Genomic DNA, 24,816 nt, shown 5'->3' with positions numbered 1-24,816 from the left:
GGCATCCTTGCTGGCATATATATGAAGGCAGTACTTGCTCATTCTCTTCATTAGTATTTGGTTTTCTACGAGTCCTCTTGCCACTCTTTAGCTTCTTCTTGTCCATAATATGCATACCGTGGTGTCACACTGCTACACTGGGTCTTTTGAGAATGGAAATGTTGCTGTCACCACACACAGCATCAGCAGTCTATGGTTTTGCTAACTAGTACCATCGTAAAAGGCCGTCTTTGCTGTGACAATAGTGGGAATATGTCATAACAATTGGAAATGTACCCTTCCTTGTAAAGAGTTAGTAAATACCATTTAGGAGCAAAGTTCATTGGAGCTACCGTAAGCCAATATACGTGCTTTATAGTGGAATAATAACTTGCTTGGCACTTTCAAGATTTATATTACCCTTTTTAAGCTGACTTGAACCTGTGCTTCCACATTTTCTTCTTCCTCTTATGCTACTATTGTCTTCATGCTGAAATTGTAAATTGCACTGAGAGATTGGGAAGTGAGGGTTGTGAGCAAAAGAACACGAATAAAGGAGAGGAAAAGTCATAGAACAATAGGAAATAAGAGTAGGATGAGCGGGCATGAGGAAATTTAATGTGCCGGACAGACAGCAGGGTTACGTTAATGGGGAGGGTGTGGTGGCCACATGAGAGAGCAAAATGCCTTCCTGGGAGCGAGAGCTTTGGTTTGTCCTCCCTCGCTGTCTTCCTATTCTCACGATTGTGGTCAGAGGAAGGGAGATGAAAGAGAACACGTGCTTAGAATAAGAGATGACAGACAAGAGACTGGGAGTGTTCAAACGAGTGCGCGTATTGATTCAAGGTGTTGGGATTCTCAACTTGCATCCTTTGAGTGCTTGATAGCCCTTTGATGCCAAATAATGTTATAATTCTTGTTCTAAACCTTTAAATATTCTGTTTTTCCTTTCAAAATTAGTTTTGGACAAATATGCTTTGTCTTTATTTCTGCTTATCATAACCTCTTTGCTTCTGTGTTTTGTACTCAATAATTATCTCTTTGTTGGCTATAATGCTGTGTTGACAGTATTTTCCATTTCTCTGAAGGGCTATGAAGTGTATTTGTAGATTTTTCCAGAGAGTTGATTGGAATGTTATGAGAGTCTTCAAGAAATCCAGTAGGTGGTTTATTGAACAGATTCTGTCTGATTTCTGCTTTCAAAGTGGAGACCTTCATCTCAGGCTTCTTCTCTTATGCATCTGCATCTCCATGACTTACCCTCAGCCCCTACATAATATCAGGATCAAAAATTTCCAGATTCTGTCTACTCTGGTTTCTACTTTGTTCCTTCTCAATGATGTTCTCCACTCTCTATTGCTATTTCATTATAATATATAACATAACATTATGTTAATGATATTAATTTCAGTATTATTATTCATCTTTCCTTTCACCATTTCATACTATAATCTCTGCCCTAAATAACTGTAGCATCCTTCTAGAGTAAATTATAACACACACACACACACCATTCTTTCCCAGCATCCTTTCCCGTACATATTTCCCTGACCTTACAAGACATGAAGATTTATCAGTAAGGAGTCTATCCTTTGTGAGGCCTTAACGGTGTTATATTACTGTATTTTGACTTCACTCGATCCAGGTTAAATACCTAGTGTGTACTAGGAATTTAGCTAATGTCGCTAGCATCCATTTCCCTTGATTGTCAAAGAGGTATTGTTCTAACATTTCTATGAGTCTTATGCATACTTAGGAGATTAGTTAAACAAAACGTTCACATACGCTAGTGCTGTTCCTTAAAATGATTTTCTGTTTTCAGATCATCAAGGGAATTCCTTCTCCATTTATCAATATGGCAAGTGTCATGCCGCTGCACCTGTGCTCTAGAACTCTCAGAACGGAGGCCTTATGACCATCTGCATAGAGGAGAGAGTTTCTTAACCACCCCCCCATAGTTCCTGACAAAGCATAAGCCTCGTGGATATCATAGATACATAGTGGATAATGACATTTTTTACCTTAGACATTTTTATGTCAAATTCTCAGCTACTTCTTGGCAGGGCGGATGACACTTTTGTGACGTGGCCCCAGTAGTAATAAAGGGACTGACTCATCACATGGGCTAGTGGATTAGCAATGAGAAATCCATCACTGCTTGTTTGGCCAGACTTTTCATAAAACTGACCTTGAGCATGTTAGTACTTTAACCATTTACTTGAGAGAATGGTCATTTGAGAATGATAGTTCAGATAAGCTTTCTGTGGATAAATATCTTAAAATAAATTGAGGTAAACACAGATTCTGTGTCAGCTATCTGAGTATTTCACGATCATGAACTACTGCAGGTAAGTAGGTAGGTAGATAGACAGATAAACGGGGACAGCGTTGTGAGCATCACTCTAATGGCTTGAAATCAAACTAGGGCCGCTTTGAGTAAACATGAGAAGTTGCCTTTAAAAGTCATAAAGTCCTTCTTCCAGAATGGTCCTGAAAATCAATAAGCATTCTTAACCAAGCCTTCTGAGTAGTTTCTGATAGGAAATCAGACGCTCTTGACAAGTTATGCTAAGGAGTGTACAATAAGTTACTAGGTTCTACTGACTCCAATAATTACGTCAGTCCTCAGCAATCAGACGGAGCTTCCTACTGATGCTTTGGGACAAACAATTTGCCACTGTGATGGTAAGAAAACTAAAACAGCGTGCTAAACACCTAGTCGTGTCTCTGGGCTAGGTGATTTCTGTTGAACCTTTACTTAAGAAGTTTCTGTTTTGGAAATTTCCTCAATAGCCTATTTAAGACTATCTAGTATCCAGCAATGTTAACTATAAATGTAATCAGCCCATAGATGAGAATCAGAAGGAAAATCTTACATCAGTATTTTCAGGGAAGGTGGTTGGGATATCCCGTGATCGGTGTTGGCAGGTGCTCAGGTTGTCAGCCTTCAACATTGTTCTTCCATTTTTTGTGGTCGTGAGTGTTGAGCAAAGCACTCCAGTCTTTATCATTAAAGGGAGTAGCTTAACCTCAGAAAGAATCCCTGAAGAGGCTTTGTTGGTACCACTAATAAAAGCACAGATGGAGAGGTAGTTGGTAAAACTTCTTGTACAAAAGGCTTCTGTATCCATTTATGCATAATTGAGTTTTGTATACAACACTGTTCCTGAATGGAAAACCACTGATATCTCTGTGCCATCTGTTATTTTGTGTCTGTGCCAAGTACCAACACCATAAGATAAAAACAGTGGTTTGAGAGCACTGCAGTGTGTTAATACTTGGAACCTGATATTCCAGCAAGCTTCTTCGGGCCGTCAAAGCTGACCAAATAGAGTGATGCTTTTTAGTAGAAAAAGATAATGCTCAGAATGATTATCCCTTGATGAATCATATCTCTGGAGCAACCTGTGAAACTCAATAAGGCTTGAGGTCATTTTTGCCCCTAGAAATGTATCCCAGTTGCAGATGGCTGATGGTGACTGTGTGAAGAGGATGACAGCAGTGGTCATGTGCTGGGATAAGTTGATAAGATCTGTGGTTCTCACGTATCTCTGCCTTTTCACTTGAATATATGATTATCGGTATTATATGAGGTTTGGGAAGATGCACCCCGACTTCACCCTGTGTTGTTTCATGACCCATATGTGGTAACAGCCCTTGACAAATTGAAAGCAGATTCACGGGTGCCCAACTGTGTATGAGCTCCAGGGTAAACCCTTCATGTTTGCTCAGTTTTGCTGAGATCTGTTCAGTCGGCAGGAGAGATGCCATGTTCCATTGCTCAACGTTGAGAGTGGAATTTCTCACTACGGTCTGGTTTCCTTTATAAGTGCATAGTATCCTTGTTGCCAGCACATCATATTTTGGGTAGCAGTAAGTCAGGGAAAGGATGAGTACACCCTCCAGAAAACTGACTTTGCTCCAAAAAATTGTCTGGCCTAACCATACTATAAATCACTGCAACATACATTTACCAGAATTAATAAAGAAATGAAACATTAGCAGGAACTTCAGCAGGATAAAGCAAGGTACTGATTTATTAATTTAGCATCCTATGGCATCTAAAAATGTCAATGTATCATTACATATAAATGCTTGCTCCTCTAGGGTCAGTTTAATTCTTTTCAAAAAATTTCTAGGAGAAAAACTTGTATTCAAGGAACTGTCCTGGATTTCTTGAACAAATTAAATAAATCAGTAGAAAATAATATTAATAAATAAACTGTTCCTTGCCACAGTATTATCTTATGTTTTTTATTACTTCTTTTCAACTTCTGTCACATCTTATTCAGTTTAATTTTCCTGAGAACTCATTGATAAAGACAGGAAAAGTCTACAGCTAAAATTCACAAAAGAAAGACTAGGAAACTGAATCTAATGGAAGGTCATGGTCTTGGTCCCAGTCAGTTAACCCATCAGTGACAGCAACAGGAAAAGACTTTGGGATGTTTGTCTGTAGCTCTTTCTACTCAATTCTTCCCTTACTCCTTTGTAGTTATCCTCAGAAGGCCTCAAAGGAGAAAAAGAATCAGGAAAAAAAAAAAAAAAACACTACTGACTATTAAAGAACAGTTCTTATTTAAAATAAAATTTGAAGAGAAATTCTGCAAATACCTACTGAGAGATTTCAGTATTAGCTGTAATTTAGATGGCTGTTATTAAGTCTGTGTTAAGATTATGCCCATGACTTGGATATTAGAGATGAAAGAGCAAAGTAGAAACTTCAGTTATGTATAAATGTGTTTTTTTTTTTTTCGAGGAAGATTTGTCCCTGAGCTAACATCCGTTGCCAATCCTCCTCTTGTTTTGCTTGAAGAAGATTAGCCCTGAGCTAACATCTGTGCCAATCTTCCTTTACTTTGCATGAGCGTGGGATGCCTCCACAGCATGGCTGACGAGTGGAGGAGGTCCCCACCCGGGAGCCAAACTCGTAAACCGAGGGCCACCGAAGAGGAGTGCACAGAACTTTAATGACTCGGCCACAGGACTGGCCCTTTAATGTTGCATTTTTGTTAAAAGAAAGTTGGAACATGAAAATAATTTCTAGTCCTTGTGTAAGTTGGCAATGGCAACCATTTATCACAGTGTTTTGATATGGTTGCCAGAACAGATCCAGTTCAATAGTTAAGGAGAAACTGCAGTGTCATAAATCAGCTGTGAAAGATTTTAACTGGTGAACTGACAGACAATGTAAATATTCTTGAGAAATATGATGGTGATCACTGGATACAAGCAGCCACTGGAAACCACTGTCCTGATTTGGATGCGATGGCATTGAATTGCTGGTCACGGATGTGTGGGCAGAAATCATACATTCTCTGTGTGGAAATATTATGAGTGCTCTGGTATATTTTGTATGTTTGCATAATAAATAGGATCACTTTTACTCAACATTCTTTTTTTTTTTTTTTAAAGATTTTATTATTTCCTTTTTCTCCCCAAAGCCCCCTGGTACATAGTTGTATATTCTTCGTTGTGGGTTCTTCTAGTTGTGGCATGTGGGACACTGCCTCAGCGTGGTCTGATGAGCAGTGCCATGTCCGCGCCCAGGATTCGAACCAACGAAACACTGGGCTGCCTGCAGTGGAGCGCGTGAACTTAACCACTCGGCCACGGGGCCAGCCCCTACTCAACATTCTTAAAGAAGAGAACACGTGGAAAAGGGAGCAAAATCAGCAGAAGATACATCCCAGAGTGCATCTCCCAGCCTTCAGTGAGGCCTTTCCTTATAGGATAACCCAAGACCTAGGCCAAAGTCATTTTTGGAAGGTCGTTGTTAGATAAAGCGAAGAATCCTGAGGAAACCATGTAAAGTGATTTCTAAAAATTCATTAAAAAAATGGAAAATATAAGTTAAATATGGAAATAGGACCATTAACGCTTCCCTAGAGACTATGATTCCTGATTCATTTCCCTACTGCAGTTTGAGGAATTGGAAATGTGTGTCCGATATTCATTTGAAACACCAGGAAAATTCAGCTCCGGGTAGCGTTTGTTGTTTCGGATAACAAGTGACCAAGCCGGGCTGAAGATGTGGAGGCACGTAGGCTTCCCAGGAGTCGGACGTCAGGGGTTTAATTTAGGTGGAATCAAGCAAAATATCTGGTTGTATTTTTATTAGAACAATATATCCACGTTGTTACTAATATACTTATAGCCTTATATTTACACTTAACTATTATTAGTGATACTGTTGATCCTATATTAATAATAAATTAATATTCAAACTAATTTTATTGAGCACCCCAGTGAATATTGTGAGGGTAACGTTTTGTTTAATGAAGAAGAGAATTAATCAAAACTCTGGTCATTTCTTCTCTGTTTGAAGTGGCATAGATAAATATAATGTTAGTGAGAAGTTACCCACACAGCCAAAACTCATTTCTTTCAATGTGTGGAGGGCCAAGAACTTCAGCTTTGAATATGTCAACACATTGATATTACTGAAAACAAGGCCTGCCAGCAGGCAGATTTTGAAATTCACCCCTATGAGCAAAAGGAGACTGAACAAATTAAACAACGAGGACTCAAACGTGTGACATTTAATTTGTAAATCTGCATTGGCACTCTGGGATAGCTCAACTTTTAGTAGGAATCTTTGATGGTGCTTCTCCAGAAACATATTTAAAGACATTATTTTCTTGGTGGAAATTCTGATTGATGGAGAAAAGTCAATTGAAGTTTCCGTTAATTCAAATGTATTAATCAGAAAATGCAACTGTAAAGAAAATTATAGGAAATTTTATGAAAAATTCAATATAGTATGACCATATTGGCAAAGTATATTTATTAGATAAATATTAATGACATAGTATTAGAGAAATATTCAGTTAAGAAATTGAATAAGATGCATGATTATGTACCTAAAACAATTATTCTGTTTATTTTACTTGTAATATTCCTTTAATGTAATTTTTAAAATATTTCTGCCTGAATTTTTATGGATATATGCCATACTTTTAAAAAATATTTTTCAATTAGGTTTCTTAAAAAAACTAATTTTTGATTCCATCAATATATTAAAACTAATTTGTCAGTCAATAAATAAATATCTCAAAAGTCACATAATTTTAATAATTTAGCTACCTCTTTTAAGGATTTGGAAGACAAATTATATGGTTATCCCACTTGTCTTTTCATGTTAGCATCTACTGCCCATGGTGTCTTGTATTATAGTCACTAAGGCATGCATCTTATCTGCTGAGGAAAATTGTAAAGTTCTTGAAAGCAGGACTTGTGTCTGACATAATTCTGAAATACAATATCCAGAAGAAGATTTAACATTTAGGTGATTTCAAATACTTTTGAATGAATTAGACTAGCTGGGTGGATCTGGTTCTGTGCAGATCATGTATTATTCAACTTCAGAAATGCTGCCCTGAAAATCATGTCTTCCTTCCGTCACTGTTGCCAACATGCTTTTTGGTTTACCACCTCTCTAATTTTGTCTATAGAATCACTCACTCCTGCAGTCAGTCCAAATCTTTCAGTTAACTGAGGCCCAGATATTTTAAGTGAAAATGCAAACTCAAGAAGAGTAGAGTGCCCAGGTTTTCATCAGGAAAGTAACATCACAGTAAATGTGACTTTCCTGCAATTTTCCCTGCTCCTTCCTCTTGTATACTCAAAGATGTTTAAAAACTAGCTCATGGGGGCCAGCCCCGTGGCTGAGTGGTTAGGTTCGTGTGTTCTGCTTCGTCAGCCCGAGGTTCACTGGTTCGGATCCTGGGTGTGGACCTATGCAGCACTCATCAGGCCGTGCTGTGGTGACATCCCACGTAAAGAATTAGAATGGCTTGTAACTAGGATATACAACTACGTACTGGGGCTTTGGGGAGAAGAAAAAAAAAAGGAAAGATTGGCAACAGATGTTAGCTCAAGACCAATCTTCCTCACACGTGCACAAGAAAAACTATCTCATGAAAACTTAAATGACTCCATCCCACCGTCATGCTCTCCTCCTGTGAAAACTTACAGCATTAATACTCTATACCATTCATTTCACACCTACCACTTGACCTTTCTTAAACCCTACTAAACTTATCCATTATATTATTTAAGTGCTCATTTATTTACACCTTGTCTTCCCCAACTAGGCCGTAAGCTCTGTGAGGATGGGGACTTTGTATTATTTCTCAAGGTGCCTGACACACTGATTTGCATATAGTAGTATTAAAAAGCGTGTATAACTTATATTTTTTCTTTCTTATCTTCTATTCAGACTCAAAGTTTTTGAAGGGTAAAAAAAATTATGCCTCACATAATTCCTCATCTCAATAGATAGTTATTTATTGACATAAAAATGTGTGCTGTTGTCCAGAAAAAATAATAAAGGTTCTTTAAAATCAGAGATGGTCAGAACTTTTCAGAATTCCAAATAGAGACATTTTGACAAAGTGGAACACTAACCCAACGGTGTTCACATTTTGGTCCATGAATCTATATACAGAAAGTCTAGGAAAGGACCTATTTTGCAAACTCAGTATTTAATATACATGTACAGTTACCAAAATATTTCCCGAAATGTGTGAGTGGAGATATAAATATTATCTTGCATTTCTGAATCATTCTTCAGGAAAGATTTAGCCCTTTTTTAATAGGGCTTCTGTAATATTTTCTCAATGTTTGCAAATGCAGCAACTGTGAGTTGGCAGAAGAAATGAAAACATTTCTTCCTCTATTACCAACAATAATCCCCAGAAGCCAAAACTTTATATTTGCAATTCCTTGATATACAAGAATTTACAGCCAATTAAAAAGTGCTTTGCTGCTTCTGTCATTACCACTGTGTGAAATGTAGTGAAAGAATTTTTTTTTTGATATGAGTGTTTTTAGGTAGTTACTGGCTATTGAAGTATTTCCTGCAACCATCTACTATAGGACCCTGTAATTAGTGTCTGTAGCATCACGCATGGCTGTCTAAGTGACTACCTGCATCTCCCATTTCTACACAAACATGTGTAATGTACTTCTTGACTAGTAGCATGTATGCTAAATGTTTTTGTTAAACTATATTAAATGAAGAAGCCATTTTCAATGCCTGAATTAGAATGGTGTATTAATTTAAATATTTTCTGTGTATGTGTGCTTCCTAAGAATCTTTTTCATCAGAGTATTTATCTTTGTTATGATAAGGCAAACAAGTAAATTAAAACAATGTGATCACTATATTCAATGGTACAATTTTGCAGTCCATAGAATTATAGTCATTTTTGTTTTATTTTCTTTGTTTTTTTGTTGAAAATATTTTATGTATAAATACATAGTAGATGAAGAATGCCTTCAATCTTGAAAGAAAATAAGATAGCTAAAGTATCTACTAAATATAAAAACACTCCTTTAAGAAAATCGTAAGCTAAGGGCAAAATCTGAAAACCACACAATTTCTACTCTTTAATATGTTTGATACTGGAAACCTTTTTTTTGTTTTTTGAGGAAAATTAACCCTGAGCTAACTATTGCCAATCCTCCTCTTTTTGCTGAAGAAGACTGGCCCTGAGCTAACATCCGTGCCCATCTTTCTCTACTTTCTATGTGGTACGCGTACCACAGCATGGCCTGCCAAGCGGTGCCATGTCTGCACCCGGGATCCGAACCAGTAAACCCCGGGCCGCCGAAGCAGAACGTACGAACTTCACCACTGCACCACTGGGCCAACCCCAGGAGACCATTTTTTATAGTTCCTTCACTACCAAGACGAAAGCAACACACATTCCACTTTTTGGCCTCAGATTAGGCCTCACAATTTCACAGCAAGATTTTCCAGGATAGTTCTTTTTCTGAGTTAGCCTCTTTATTTTTGAAAATTTCTGCATCTACTAAGTTTGCTGTCATGTCCATGATCTATATTATCTACATATCTGATTTGTAAAGGATGAGGGAATTCATATTTCATTTGTCAAAGTAGCATCTTTTTTTTTAAGTAAAATCTTGTGATGTAATTAGAGCAACCAACATATAAAATGGCTCTGTCTAATGGACTTCCAGATATAAAATGCAAAATCTTAGATATACTTTTGGTAGACCAATGTGGTTTCATGTTTGACCTGTTCAGATTATTATCAAATAATCATTTTTCCTTTTTAAAAATGCAGGAATTCTACTCTGCTGAATACTTTAACTTTTCCTCTGGTTACTTTATCTTTGCCAAAATACGTTTGCGTAAAACTTGTTCTCTTACCTTGCCTTCTGCTTGCTTCACTTTCGTAGTCCCAATGCCTCATCTTTTTTTCTAAACATCTCAATAGGAATTGCATTTTCTAGAGGAATCCCCCAGTCACTTCTATAAATCCACATTTCTTAGTCCTGTATCTTATTTGCATATGGGAACCACAACAATACTCAACAATCTTTAATTTATCCAAAAATTAATTTTCTGTGTCAGAACCGCTCTTTTATAGATCTCTTTAATTCCATCAGAAACTGTATATCTCTTGGGAAATTAAGTTATCACCTCATGAACAAAGAACTAAATAAAATGGAAGCTCTTGTCCCAAATTTTCGAGAATTGGTTCTAGATCATAGGTAAGCTACTGCGTCTTCTGAAGGCAGATTCTTCTTCTGTGCCATAGATTTTTCTTCTGTTATATGAAAGATTGCTCTAGGTGGTTTCCCCAGTTTGTTCAGTCCTAAGACCCATTCTAAGGTGACACTTGAAGGAATCATTCTATTTATTTTTTGTTTTATTTTAAATTGAACTAAATTGAACTACTTTCAGTTCTGAAATTTTATAAAACTGAAATTTTATAGCATGTATCAGTTTCCAAAACACAAGGTCAGTTGCATGACATCATAGTCTATAGACCAAATTCGAAGCTTATTGTAAACTTTAGTCTGTTGTTTTACATTTGCTGTGCAGTGTAAATCAAACGTTGAGGACAAATTTTGGATATTGCAATTTCATTTTCTGAGAAGGTTGCTCCGCTGAATTTGACTTTCTGGTTGACATAGAATTAATTAAAAGACTGGTTTTATTGAAATGATCCTTACTGCTTACGTTTCTGAAATATTCCTTGCATTGATAAATACAAATGACACAAAAAGTTGAGCTTTGGAAGGTTTAGTTTCTTCCAGTTCCCATGCTTCTTCATTAAGAACTCCACCTCAAATATTGTTTGAGTTTGCTGCTACAAGTCAATTTGCTAGCTTCCGTGTAAGTCTTTGTTTTAGCTTTGAAACCAGGTTGTTGAGTTACGTGGACAGATACACAATTCAGTTCTAAAAGGCTTGACAGGAAAATAAGACTAGATTTTAGGGCCAATTTCATCAATAAAAACAAACTTCCTAATTTTCCTTACCACATTCTTGGATTTCCCATTCAAATCATCAGCTCAATTTAATAGTGTTCTATGATGTAATTGTTTCCATTTTGGCGCCACCTCCTTATCTTGTCACAGGCCTGGAGCGTTTTTTGAAGCAGTGCTGGATCTGAAACTTAAATTAAATAACTCAACTTTAGTTGAATGACCTGAAGAATATTTTCTGAATAATTATTCTGTGAATATATTTTCTTTCTTTCTTTTTGTTCTGCCCTTTTTTCTCATAAAACAAATGAAGGGAGGACCTAGTTAATGGAAGATTTCAAATAGGTTCATGTTAAATGCACTTTTCCCCCAAAATAACAAAGAACTAAGGCTTAACAAGTCACCCAGAGTGAATAGGTATTATATTACTTTTATTAAAAATTCCTTTTTACATTGAAATTATTGCTAAATCTATGTTGTCAGGAGTTCTTTGGCATTAAACTTTTAGAATGTAGCACACTAAGAACATTTCAAAGTAATCATCTACAATTTTGAATGTAGACACATATGTAAATTACTTTGAATTAGAAATAGCTATTATAAATGTACAATCCTATGTTTCATTGTCTAATATCAAAAAAAAAGCACAAAGAATCTTTCTTTGGACACACTATTTTAGTCTAATTAGATATATGCCCACTTTCAAAGAGTGATGTTATATAGAATTTACTTTTTTCCGTCTGCTTTTTTAACTAAAAGAGTTATATATTTAATTTAAAAATCAGCAAACAATCTATGTAGTGATTGTTTCTCATTCAACATTTTTTATGCCAACCTCCAGTTTATCATATATATTTATACAAGCAAGAGAATTTTGTTAACTAAAGCGTGGGGTAGGGTTGGGGGCAGAGTAGCAATTGGGCTGATTCTCCTGAGCAGAGCAATGGAAAAGGTGAAGCATGACCTTTCCCAGGGGAGCTATACATACTGAACATGGTACATATTAGAGTTGTTCAGTCACAAGAAGAAGAATGTATAGCATACAGTACCAGGAGCTAATGAGTACAATATAAATGGAAGAGAGAGAGAGAGATGCAAGAACTTCTGGAAATCAACAATTCAAAGAGATTTGTGCACCCCTATATTCATCACAGCACTATTCACAATAGCCAAGAAGTAGAAGCAACCCAAGTGCCCATCAGTGAATGAATGGATAAAGAAGATGTGATATATATATGTACACAATGGAATACTACTCAGCCATAAAAAAGACAAAAATTGTGCCATTTGTGGCAACATGGATGGACCTTGAGGGTATTATGCTAAGTGAAATAAGCCTGAGAAAGACAAACACCATATGATTTCATTCATATGTGGAAGATAAACAAACACATGGATAAGGAATACAGATCAATGGTTATCAGAGGGGAAGGGGATGGAGAAAGAGTGAAAGGGGTAAAGGGGCACATATGTATGGTGATAGATAAAAAACAGACTATTGATATTGAACACAATGCGGTCCATACAGACATGGAAATATGATAATGTACACTTGAAGTGTACATAATATTATAAGCCTATATGATCTCAATTTTTAAAAAGAGATGCAAGAATTTCTCAATTTTTTGTTTATTTGTTCCTGTAAGTCAATTTCTTAGTAAGATTTAGAGAAGTCTTCAGACAAATGATTGAATATATAACCTTGATGCTACTGATCCTATGGGTGATCAAATTATATATGAATTATATTTGTTCATATTGTCTTACCCTCATTAGACTTTTAAACAAAAGATCAAGTCTGAAACTCCCCAAAATTTTGAACAGATCTAAATTTTGGTCATTTATGAATCTTTAGAAGAAAGCCTTAGAGATTTGCTATGTCAAATGCTCAGAACAGAACGCTCAGAAGAATTCCATTCAAATCAGTGATTTTAATCATAACTCTTGAGCACGATTCTAACAAGTGAATATCGTTTGTGATTTTGTGGTACTGCTTCACTGAAATCTCTCTTACACACACCCAAGTGCACGTATGTAAATTAGATCATTATTGGAGACTCTTTATCTTTGGAATGTTTCATTTTTTTTTTTGTTAGAAAGACATATTGCTCATACATTTAGGGATATTGTCTAACTATTAACCAGATTTTTTCCAAGCACACATATAGCATCAACCACTGCACCACTTCGCACAAAGTAAGTTATTACAACCATTTAAACAACAACAAAAATGCCAACAAGACAACGAGGAGGGAACAGGAACAAAGAAGAGGAAATTCTTTTCAGCTTTATTGAAGTAATTGACAAATAAAATTATGATATTTAAAGTGTAACATGATGATTTGCTATGCGTATCCAGTTGTGAAATGATTCTCCCCTCCAAGTTGATTAACACATCCACCACTTCATATATTTACCTTCTTTTTTTTTGTGAGATCATTTAATTTCTTCTCTCTTAAGAACTTTTAATCATACAATACAGTGTCTACTATAATCACCAGGTTATACATCAGATCCTGAGACCTTATTCCTCTTACAGAGGAAAGTTTATACTCTTTTACCAGCTTCTCCCTATTTCCCCTATCTTCCAGCCCCTGGCAACCACTTTTCTATGCCTTGTCTCTATAAGTTTGACTTTTTCTTTCTTTAATTCCACATGTGAGTGATGCCATGTAGTATTTGTCTTTCTCTGTCTGGTTTATTTCACTTAGAATAATGTTCTCAAGGTCCATCTGTGTTGTCATAAATGGCAGGATGTCCTTTTTTCTCATGGTTGAATAATATCCTTTGTATATTTTGAATATTAACCCCTTATTGGATATATGGTTTGTAAATATTTTCTCCTATTTCTTAGATTCACTTTTCATTTTGTTGGTGGTTTCCTTTGCTATAGAAGGTTTTAGTTTGATGTAGTCCCACTTGCCTACTTTTGCTATTGTTGCCTTTGCTTTGGTTGTCAAATCCAAAAAATTATTGCCAAGACCAATGTCTAGGAGCTTACCCCTTATGTTCTCTCCTAGGATTTTTATCGTTTCAGGTCTTATGTTCAAGTCTTTAATTCATTTTGAGTTGATTTTTTTGTATTGAGTGAAGTTGAAGGACACAAAATTAAAATATAAGAATAATTGTTTCTATACACTAACAATGAACTATCAGGAAGAGAAATTAAGAAAACAATCCCATTTACAATAGCATCAAAAAGAATAAAATACTTGGGAATAAATTTAACCAAGGAGTTCAGTGATCTATTCACTGAAAACTATGTTATTGGTGAAAGAAAGTGAAGATGACGCAAGTAGATGGAAAAATATCCCATGCTCATAGATTAGAAGAATTAATGTTGTTAATCTACCCATGCTACCCAAGGCAATCTACAGATTCAATGCAATTCTGATCAAAATTCCAATGGCGTTTTTCACAGAAATAGGGAAACAATCCTAAAATTTGTATGAAATCACAAAAGACTCCAAATAGCAGAGCAATCTCAAGAAAGAAGAACAAAGCTGGAGACATCACACTTCCTGATTTCAAACCATATTACAAAGTTATAGTAATCAAAACAGTATGGTGTTGGCATAAAAACAGACACGTAGTCCAATGGAACAGAATAGAGAGCCCAGAAATATATCCAAGCTTATATGGTCAACTAATCTTCGACAAAGGCCCCAAGAATATAGAATGGGGAATGGATAGTCTTTTCAATAAATGGTGTTGAGAAAACTGGACAGCCACATGCAAAGAATGAAACTGGGGGCTGGCCCAGTGGTGCAGCAGTTGAGTGTGCACGTTCCACTTCGGCAGCCCGGGGCTCACCAGTTCAGATCCTGGGGGTGGACATGGCACTGCTTGGCAAAAGCCATAATGTGCTAGGCGTCCACTTATAAAATGGTAGAGGAAGATGGGCATGGATGTTAGCTCATGGCCAGTCTTCCTCAAAAGAAAAAAAAAGATTCTCTTTGATGGATCCTGCCTATGATGGATAAGTGCTAATTGAAGCAATTTTATTCATAATTAATATCTTTGAAAAAATATACCATTATATCAATTGGATTATTATAAACTTCCTTGGATTATTCTGAGTTTATTTATTCTTTGCTTTTTTTAGACATAGAAATAGTATAGCTAAATAATAAATAGTATCTAGTAATCATACAAAGTAATACTTCCATAAAAATATGAAGAGTACTGAGCTTACAATCATTTTTGTTATGAGGAAGGAATTACAATGGTTCTATACGTTATCCATCATGTGCCTAGCATCAATAATACAAATTACAAATATTTTCAGTCACATAATGATTTAATAATACTGCACTGTAGCTCCAAAATTTTATCCTGCTGAGAAAGCTAGTAGAAATATGCAGTAACAATTACCAACAATCTCAAAATGTTTATGGAGAAAGGTGAACACTAATTTTGTAAAGTGTATCACCGAATCTTTGGGGTTGCTTTCCTGATAATTATTTACAAATGCTATAGACCATTTCACTTTTAAACTACATTTTCTTATATTACCTCTTCCAAGGTAGACCAACATTGTGTTAAAGACTCATTTATAGTTTAATTTTGATACTGCTTCCTCAAACTGCTGTGTTGGAGAGAACATGGACTTTGAAGTCTATCACCTGGAATGTGTGGGATGCTTGAGAAGGTGACTTCTCAGATTTAGTTTCCTTATGTGTAAAATGGAGATAATGATCTATACTTTACAAGGTTGTCATAAGGGTTAAATGAGGTGGTGAGTATGTGAAATGTGCTAGCAGAGTCATACAGAGTAGATTAATCCTAAAAATGGTAGCTGTTTCAATCCCTATTTCTTCTATATACATTTAGCCAGACCCTACAAGTGTCTTAATATCTTTGTCCAAGTCCATCCTTTTTCATATCTTTCTCTACTGAATAAATTTGGCTTATTTTAAGACTTGATTAGCAATTCTCTTGTTCTTTCCGACACCAAATAAGTGGTGTGTTTTCCAACACCAGTTCTCTCATTCTCCAACACCATCTGGATGTCCAAAATTCAATTCAATTCTGACACTAACAGCCTGGAGTTAGTGCAGATTCCACAAGTTAAAAGGCTCACTCCCAGGAGACTGCCTCCATCTCAGACACCAGGGACAATTCCCCGTTGCTGACCATACATCTAACCAACCAGCTATAAATTCAGGAATTCCTACGACCTCCTCCCATATCAAGTTTGATAATTTGCTAAAACAACTCATAGAACTCAGGAAAGCACGTTCCTTAAGTTTACGGTTTATTGTAAAAGAGACAACGCGGAAACAGCCAAATGAAAGACATGCATAGGGCAAGGTATGGGGTGGGGATGGGAGGCAGCACGGAGGTTCCATGCCCTCTCCAAGTGCACCATCCTCCCAGAACTTCAATGTATTCACCAACTTGGAAGCTCCCAAATCCATCATTGAGGTGTTTTTACCAAGGTTTCATTACATTTGTGTAATTGATTAAATCATTGGCCCTTGGTGCTTCAACTGAATCTCTAATCTCCAGCCTCTCTTCCCTCCCTGGAGGTCAGGGGGTGGGACTGAAAGTTCCAATCTTCTAATTATGGTTTGGTCTGTGTGGACATCAGCTCACATCCTGAAGCGATCTAGGGGCCAGCCAAGATTCACCTCATTAGTGTAAATTCAAGTGTGGTGGAAAGGGGCTTGTTATACATAATAAAAGCTGCTCCTATCGTTCAGGAAATTCCAAGAGTTTTAGGAGATCTGTGCCAGGAATCAAGAACAAAGATCAAATATAAATTTCCCATTATACTACAGTAATTAATCAGTCATTGCCTTATAAAAACACATATATTTACTTGTTCATATTAAATTGCGCTTACTTACGCTTATTAAGATATTATCTTTATACTGAATTGTAAACTGTATGTTAACAGGAGTCACTTTTAATTCATTTTTGTTTAGTCTCCTAGTATATCATCTTGTGCCAGCATTATCTAAGAATTCTCTCTGTATTTATGTGATTGAGTGATGCGAATAAAATAGGGATCTTTTGAGCCTCCAGCCATATGGTAGTAATATAACGCTTAGAGAAATCACGTGGTAAAGTGTAAACGGCTAACGTTTTGAAGATAAGTTAGCCTGAGTTTGAAAACGTTTAGTGTTTTTCAGTGGCCATGAACAGGTTACTCACATTCATCTCCTTGAACTTCAGTTTCCTTACCACTAAGACGGATGTGATTACAAGACCATGAAAAGACTTGAGAGAAAGATACGCACACACAGAAAGAGATTGCTATACACTAAATGTAGCAATTTTACTATTTTTGTTGAACCATGGAAGAATTTAATTCATTGATTTCACACTTCAGCTCTTGGGTTTTCGCATCTAAGTATTGGATTTTTTTTATTATTAAGAGCACAATTTCCCTAGATCTCTTTAAACAAAGAGTAGACAGGTGTTTTATTGGGCAGGTGTTAAATGGCTTGAGAAGAAATGGCACTAATGTGTACCTGTTTAACAGTCTCCCCTCTAAGGATAAATAATTAGAATCTTACTTACACTGACGTTCTCCAAACAGGTGTGCATTCTCCTCTTTTAACTATAAGTAAACTGAAGATAGCTCTAGGCGTATTTAATGTCCATAGTCACATTCCCTTAAAGACCTAAAAATGGGCTATATTAATGTTCTTTAATATTAGTTTGAAGGGTTTTTCTTATTTAAACATTTTTTATTATTTTTTAAATCAAAAGTATTGCTTTTCTTACAGTTCTTGTGCTCATCAGAATCTGGCAATTGTTTTTAAGAAATAGAAGCAAAATTTTATTCATACACAATGTTAAAAGAACTCACGAAGTTATCTCTGACCCCTTATTAAGAAAAAAAACTAATACACATTTCTCTGTAATCTAGTGTTTTCGTGCACTACTCTTTCCAAATAAGCTAGACATTTGTATATAGATTTAAACATTAGAACCATCCCACATTCAGAACACTTGCCAGACATCTGGAACCAGTAAGTACAAGAGCAGAAAGTGCTAAAATCCTAATTAATTTTGAGCACTTGTTGCTTAATAACTTAATTCCAATCAAAATTACTAATACCTTTAAAAGGTTACGTCTTTACCTGCAGACAGCTAAGCTTCTGCATGTGCTCATCTTATATATTTATATATGAGTAATATAGAAATTCATTTACATCAACTACATTGCAATGTACACTGCAATTTGAAGCTGGTTTGAAATCCATCATTAACAACATCTTGTTTGAACCTAGCAGTTTGCTGCGATACTTTTATACTTTCCACAAAAGATGACTTCCATTTTTGATCTAAGCAACGTCGTGAATTCTAAATAATGATATGAATAGGCCAACATCTATTTTAATTGATAAGCTTAAGTAACCAATAGGGCAAGATTTTCAAAATCCTCTTTGAAAGAGCAGGCTAGATCCTGAAACATTGGCAGTATTTGTAATTGGAAAGAGTGAAGCATAGGCTGTTCTTAAGAGCCTGACTTCTGGAATCAGACTGCATTGTTTGAATCTTTATTCTGCTACTCTTGGGCTGGGTGACCTAGCTTCACTTCTCTGTGCCTCAGTCTCTCCTTCCGTAAAATGAGTTACTGGTATAAAAGCATAAACTATGTGAATATCTTCACGTAATACCTAGCACGTAGTTAATGTCCAAAATCAACAACTATAATTATTTTTGTTACCAGTATCCTTCGGTGTATATGTAGGGAGATAGTTTGACACATCACGTTTTGGACCAGACATTTTTAATCTAAGTGAATACATTCAGTATAGTATAATGGGACATTTTTAGAATCATGTTGTATAGTTGAACAAAACACAGATATATATTTATTTCCCCTAAGCAATCCTACTTTTAATAAACATTTCATTTCTAAGTGGACTTTTTTCTCACAATATATTTATTTATTTCAGTTTCTTAAAATTAAGTATTTCAAACCAAGTGTACTGAATAACTACACTGTGAAAAACTGATTCTAGAACAGTGAACTCTGTTTTGACACCTGAAGTTGTCTTTCACTGTATTCGAAGTCTTCACACTGCACCATGTGATCACAACTGCAGAGGGGCATCCTTCTCACTGGGTCTCCCAGAGAATGAAATGCTGAGCCCATTAATGCCAGTGCGTTTAGAGTGACCCTCACATCACAGAAGTGTTCCATCAGCAGAGTTGACCGGATTGCAGAGACTGTGTTCAGTTCCTTTTTCTCCAGCTTGTTTAAGGTTAAAGGACCAGCCTGTCAGCCCAGTCCTTCGGGCAGTCTTTCAAATAGCAGTAATGATTACTTTTGTGTGGGGGTGCCTTCCAACTCAGACTCTATGAAACTTCATGAAAACACTGTGTTTGAAGAGATTTAACCAACACTATCAGATATCTTCACGGGCCATTAATAACTGAGTGGGCTGGCTCTTCTAGGTTTGGATGGATGCCATTTCCGTATACAGTGAGGATCTAAAAATTCCTTATTTGAAATAGTCTAATAGACCAGATATATTCAAAGAATTCTCACAGAAAATCATTCATAGAAAACATAAATATGTATTTTAGGATATTCTTCTGTTAGGTGCAATTAATTACATTTATAACCTTTGCCATTTAAAAAGAAATTCATAAGAAGAAAGATAAGCAGTTGCAGACACTTGTAATTTTGTTAGACACCTACAACTTGAGAGTAAATGTGTATTCACTCAGCTTACTTGCACTAGACTCTGTTGCCATTCATCTCCACTCCAGCATTTCATTCCAGTGGCCATATCTCTGATCTTGCAATCGCTCCACATTTTTCTACCTCTGAAATATTAAATTCCAACAAAATTCTATTTATTCAGTGCAAGTTTCTGGCTTCCTGCCTTGGTTGTTCTTAGTGCACTTGCTTTTCAAGTTTTCAAGTTGTCCTAGTAATTCAGTCCCTTGATTGTCTTCCCCCATTAGTTTCTTTCTGAATTCATTTTCTTCCAGAACCAATTTGGATCCTATGGTCTGTCACTTAAACTGTGTCTCTTCAATTGCCTTTTCCCCTTGTTCTTTTGCCTCACTCTACCAAGTTTCCACTCATAGCATCAAAATGCCGAATCTTGAAGGCTAAGAGGCGTCTGTATCAGTGATCTGTGGCTGTGTAACAAACTATTCCAATGCCTAGGAACTTGAAAGAATCACATTTTGTTATCTCACATCATCTAATCTCTAGTGAGTCAAGAATTTGAGTAGAGCTTGCCTGGGCTGTTCTGCTTGATGTGGATTGTGGTGCTATCTGGATCACTTGGTATTTTGCAGGCAGTGTCTTGCAGACGGTGTGGAAGATCCAAGATGGCTTTGCGTGCCTGGAATCTTGGTGGGGACAGCTGGAAGGCTGGGCGTTACTCTGCCCTCTCCTTCTCTACGTAATCTCAGGGCCTCTTCACATGGTTTCTTCACCAGGGTGGTTGGTCTTATTACATGGGTCAGGGCTCCCAGAGTAAGTATTTCAAGAGATAGGAAGTGGAACTCCCAGTTTTCTGTGGCCCGGGCCCAGAAATTGGCACAGCATCATTTCTGCTATAGTCTGTTGGTCAAAGTGATCACAAAGCCCATCCAGATTTAACAGAGTGGACACAGAACCCAGATCTTGGTGGGAGGAATATTGAAAGCATTGTGGATGCCTTTACTTTTTTATAGCATTTATTCATTCATTCGTTTGTTCCATTGATAATGATTTGACACTGACTATAATGCTAAGTACCAGCCTTAGTGGCCTAGTGGAAGATTCAGCACTCTCAACTCCACAGCCTGGATTCATTTCCCGGTCAGGGAACCACCCTCCCACCCCCTACCCCTGTCTGTCGGTTGTCACACTGTGGCAGCTGCTTGTTGCTGTGATACTGAAAGCTATGCCACAGGGATTTCAAATACCAGCAGAGTCACCCCTAGTGGTTAGATTTCAGCGGAGCTTCCAGACTAAGGGATATTAGGAAGAAGGACCTGGCCAGCCACTTCCAAAAAAGTTGGCCTTGAAAATCCCATCAATAGCAGCAGAACGTTGTCTGATAGAGCTCCGTAAGGGGAGAGGATGGAGCAAGAAGATCGGGCAGGGTTCTGCTGTCCATAGGGTCACTAGGAGTTGGAATTCACTCAAGGGCACTAACAACAAAAATGATGCTAGGTACTTGATGGATTCACAAGATGAAGCAGTGACTGGGGAGTTTTGAGTCCCTTCATAATGAAGCTTATATAAACAGCATATGAACAAATGGTGGTGCTCTGAAAATAAGAACTACAATAACTAAAAATTAACAATAGGAGAGAGACTTTACTAACGGGTTGTCAAGGCGGGTTTTCTAAAGAGGTAAATTCTAAAAGATGAGTCTCAGCCAGTCATGGAAAGAGTAAAGGAAAGAACATCTTAGGAAGAAAGAACAGTCAAAGTTCCAGATGCAGAAAGAGGTTGTTATTCGGGAACAGGAAGAAAACCTATGTTTCTGAAACATAATGATCGAGAAGAGAATGGTGGAGAATACGGGCAGAGTCAGAATGGGACCACCTTGTAGGCCTGGTTAACAAGCAGGGCTGAGGCAGGAAAGTCTAGGCAGGAGAACAACAAGGGCTGGTTTCTCTTGTAAAACAACATCTGACCAATCTCTGAAGAACGGGAGACGGTCACAGAGGGGCCCACGGCCTGTTTGGAGGCTGTTGCAGGCCATTTCTAGCAGTTGATGTGAGAGGTAATAACAGCCGTCATGGATGTTGAGAGAAACTCCGAATGTATTTTGAAGCTAGAATCAGTAGGAATAATTATCTTTTCTAATCATGGACAGTATTCTTGAACAAGTACTTGTCATTCCTGAGCTTTACTACTTAACCATCCCTTCACTTGCCAAAACCTGTAACCCATATTATATATACTCCATTGGAAACGCTTTCAGTATAATCATTAATGGTGTTAAAATTGGCAAAAACAATAGATAAATTTTCAGTCTTAACTAGTCTCTTGCTAACATTTTGCACCTTTGATTACTTCATATTCTTGGAAGCATGCAACTCCCTTAATTTTTGTAACACAACTCTCGAGATCCACATATCTCTGTGCTTATTTATATTTACTCTCCTTTAGGAGCTTTCATTTTCCTCTAACACTGTAAGTGATTATATTCAAGAGTAAATCTAAATTTGGCATTTTTTTTGTCTTTGTTGGTACTTACTCTGAGCTATCCCAACAGAACTGTAGCTGCCGTCCGCCCTCTGTTCTAAGCTTCAGATCCATATTCCACTGGCTATCAGAGACATGTGCTTCTGGGCATATAATAGACAAGCTATTTCTTAAAACCCTTCCAATGCAAACCACTGAAAGTGCTGGTAAATATTCTAAAATATTATTAAAAGCATTAAAATGTTTATTAAAAAAATGCCATGTGGGGCCAGCCCTGTGGCTGAGTGGTTAAGTTTGCATGCTCTGCTTTGGCAGCCTGGGGTTCACCGGTTCGGATCCTGGGCATGGACCTACACACTACTCATCAAGCCATGCTGTGACAGCATCCCACATAGAAGAGCTAGAATGACCTACAACTAGGATATACAACTATGTACTGGGGCCTTGGGGAGAAAAAAAAATGAGGAAGATTGGCAACAGATGTTAGCTCAGGGCCAATATTCCTCACCAAAAATGCATCTTTAAAAAAATATATATACCATCCCAAACTTATACAAAAGCAGCACAAAGAAGCTACTTTTGCCCTGAGAGCATTTGCTGACAGGGGCAAGTTTGAGCTTCAGCCTTGATGGCATCTCTGGGCAGGGGCTGCCTAGCTCCAAGCCCAGAGTGTTCCCCGCCAGGACAGTCTAGGGCAAAACTTTCTCCCCGAAGTTGGATTTCAGAGGACTCACTCCACAGGGTAAGAGTAAAGCAGAATTAAACCTAATCTATACATTCCTACTCCCAAGCAAGTGCTAAGAAACTTGCCTTTGATGTGAGCAGGGCGGGGGCGCTATGGGAACCCATATTTGAAGTTATAATCACAAGCTATCTCTTATGTGGATTTTTAACTCAAATTCACATCACCTGGATGATTAAAATAAAACCTCAAGCCATGAACTTAGATTAATGTGATCCTAGACACTGATTCCAATAGTTGCCTGTGGACACAAATCTCTCAAGAGGAAGAAACCATCATCTTAGGCATCAAAATATTTCCACAAATATTTTTAAAGGACAAGGAATATCACAGAGTCAAAATTAACCAAGAATGCACAGAAACAAGGTACCTTAAGAGAAAGCCAGCAGAAAAATACCTTCAAAATCATAATTGGAAATATCAGACAGTCTAATGCAATTACTCTGTTTAAAGAACTGAAAGACAATCTTTACTATATTTGCAGGTAATGAGAAAGTATAAAAATAGTGGTGTAACAGGTATACAAAAGAACTACACAGAGCATTTACTAATTTACAAATATTTATAAATAAAACATTACTTTAATTAAAAACACAATGGATGAGTTCAGGAGATTAAGCGGAGCTGAAGAAAGAGTTAATGAACTGAATTAGCTCAGAAGCATTTATTCATAATGCAATGCATAAAAACAAAGAAATAGAAAACTTGAAAGAGAGTAAGAGACGTGGAAGACAGAATCCTCAAGTGAGGATAGAAAGAAAAGAACACAGGTGTTGTTTGAAAAGCTAATGATGAGAATTTTCCAAAAATTTCCTAGATGAAAGACACCAAACTTAAGTCAACATATTTAGGAAGCCCAGCAAATTCCAAACTATAAGTAAAAAGAAACCCGTACGTAAAATCATTACCCCGAAGATGTAGAACATCAAAGACAAAGAGATTTTGAAAGTCACTGGAGGAAGCAAACACATTTCCTTCAAAGTGGGAGGCTTTGAGCTGACTTCTCTAGAGCAGTAATGGGCATATAGACACAGCAGAATTATATCCTGATGTGCTGAAAGAAAATAACTGCCAACCTATAGTCCTACATACAAGGAAAATATCTTTTCAGAATGAGATTAAAATATATTTTTAGAAAGCCAAGATCAGAAAGTTCACTAAAGATAATTCTAAATGCTGTGCTTTAGGCAAAAAGAAAGTGATCACAGTTTCAGAAAGTCTGTAATGAAAAAAGAAATTAAGGGCAAATAAGCTAGCCTATATCTGGAAAACTCTAAAACATAGTTCAGATATAAAATTCTAATAGTGTCCAATAGGCTTTAAAAAAGAAGGGCGAATTAAAATTCATGACTCAGTAACATGTTGGAATGGGAATAAAAGTAGCAAAGTGTTCGAAGATTCTTGTTTTGTCCAGGAGGACAGTAAAGATGTTAACTGATGTTTTTGGATAACTTAAGCGTGCGCTTTGCATGCCTTAGGATAATCAATGAAATAATAGAAACAGAGTAGTTAAATTCTCAACTAGCATAGAAAGGGGTTGGAATAATGATGTACTCCATCAATCTAAAAGAAGATAATCAAAGAAAAAAGAGCACAAAATAAATAGTAAAAAATAAAAAGGTGCATTTGTACCTAAATATATCAGTAGTTGTAATAAATGTAAATGAATAAAGTCCTCTGGGTAAAATGAAAAGATTGTCAGACTTCCTTGAAAAAATAGACTATAA

The 24,816-nt window shown here is 36.7% G+C and overlaps 1 protein-coding gene across 1 annotated transcript in view; it reads left to right on the top strand.

Moving 5' to 3' along the window:
- Positions 1 to 24,816, top strand: part of MDGA2 (MAM domain containing glycosylphosphatidylinositol anchor 2) — a 780,771-nt gene that overhangs the window by 637,753 nt on the left and 118,202 nt on the right.

The sequence above is a fragment of the Equus asinus genome, chromosome 2, assembly GCF_041296235.1.
Source record: "Equus asinus isolate D_3611 breed Donkey chromosome 2, EquAss-T2T_v2, whole genome shotgun sequence".
In the NCBI taxonomy this organism is placed as follows: Eukaryota; Metazoa; Chordata; class Mammalia; order Perissodactyla; family Equidae; genus Equus; species Equus asinus.
This window is presented reverse-complemented; position numbering and strand designations above follow the sequence as displayed.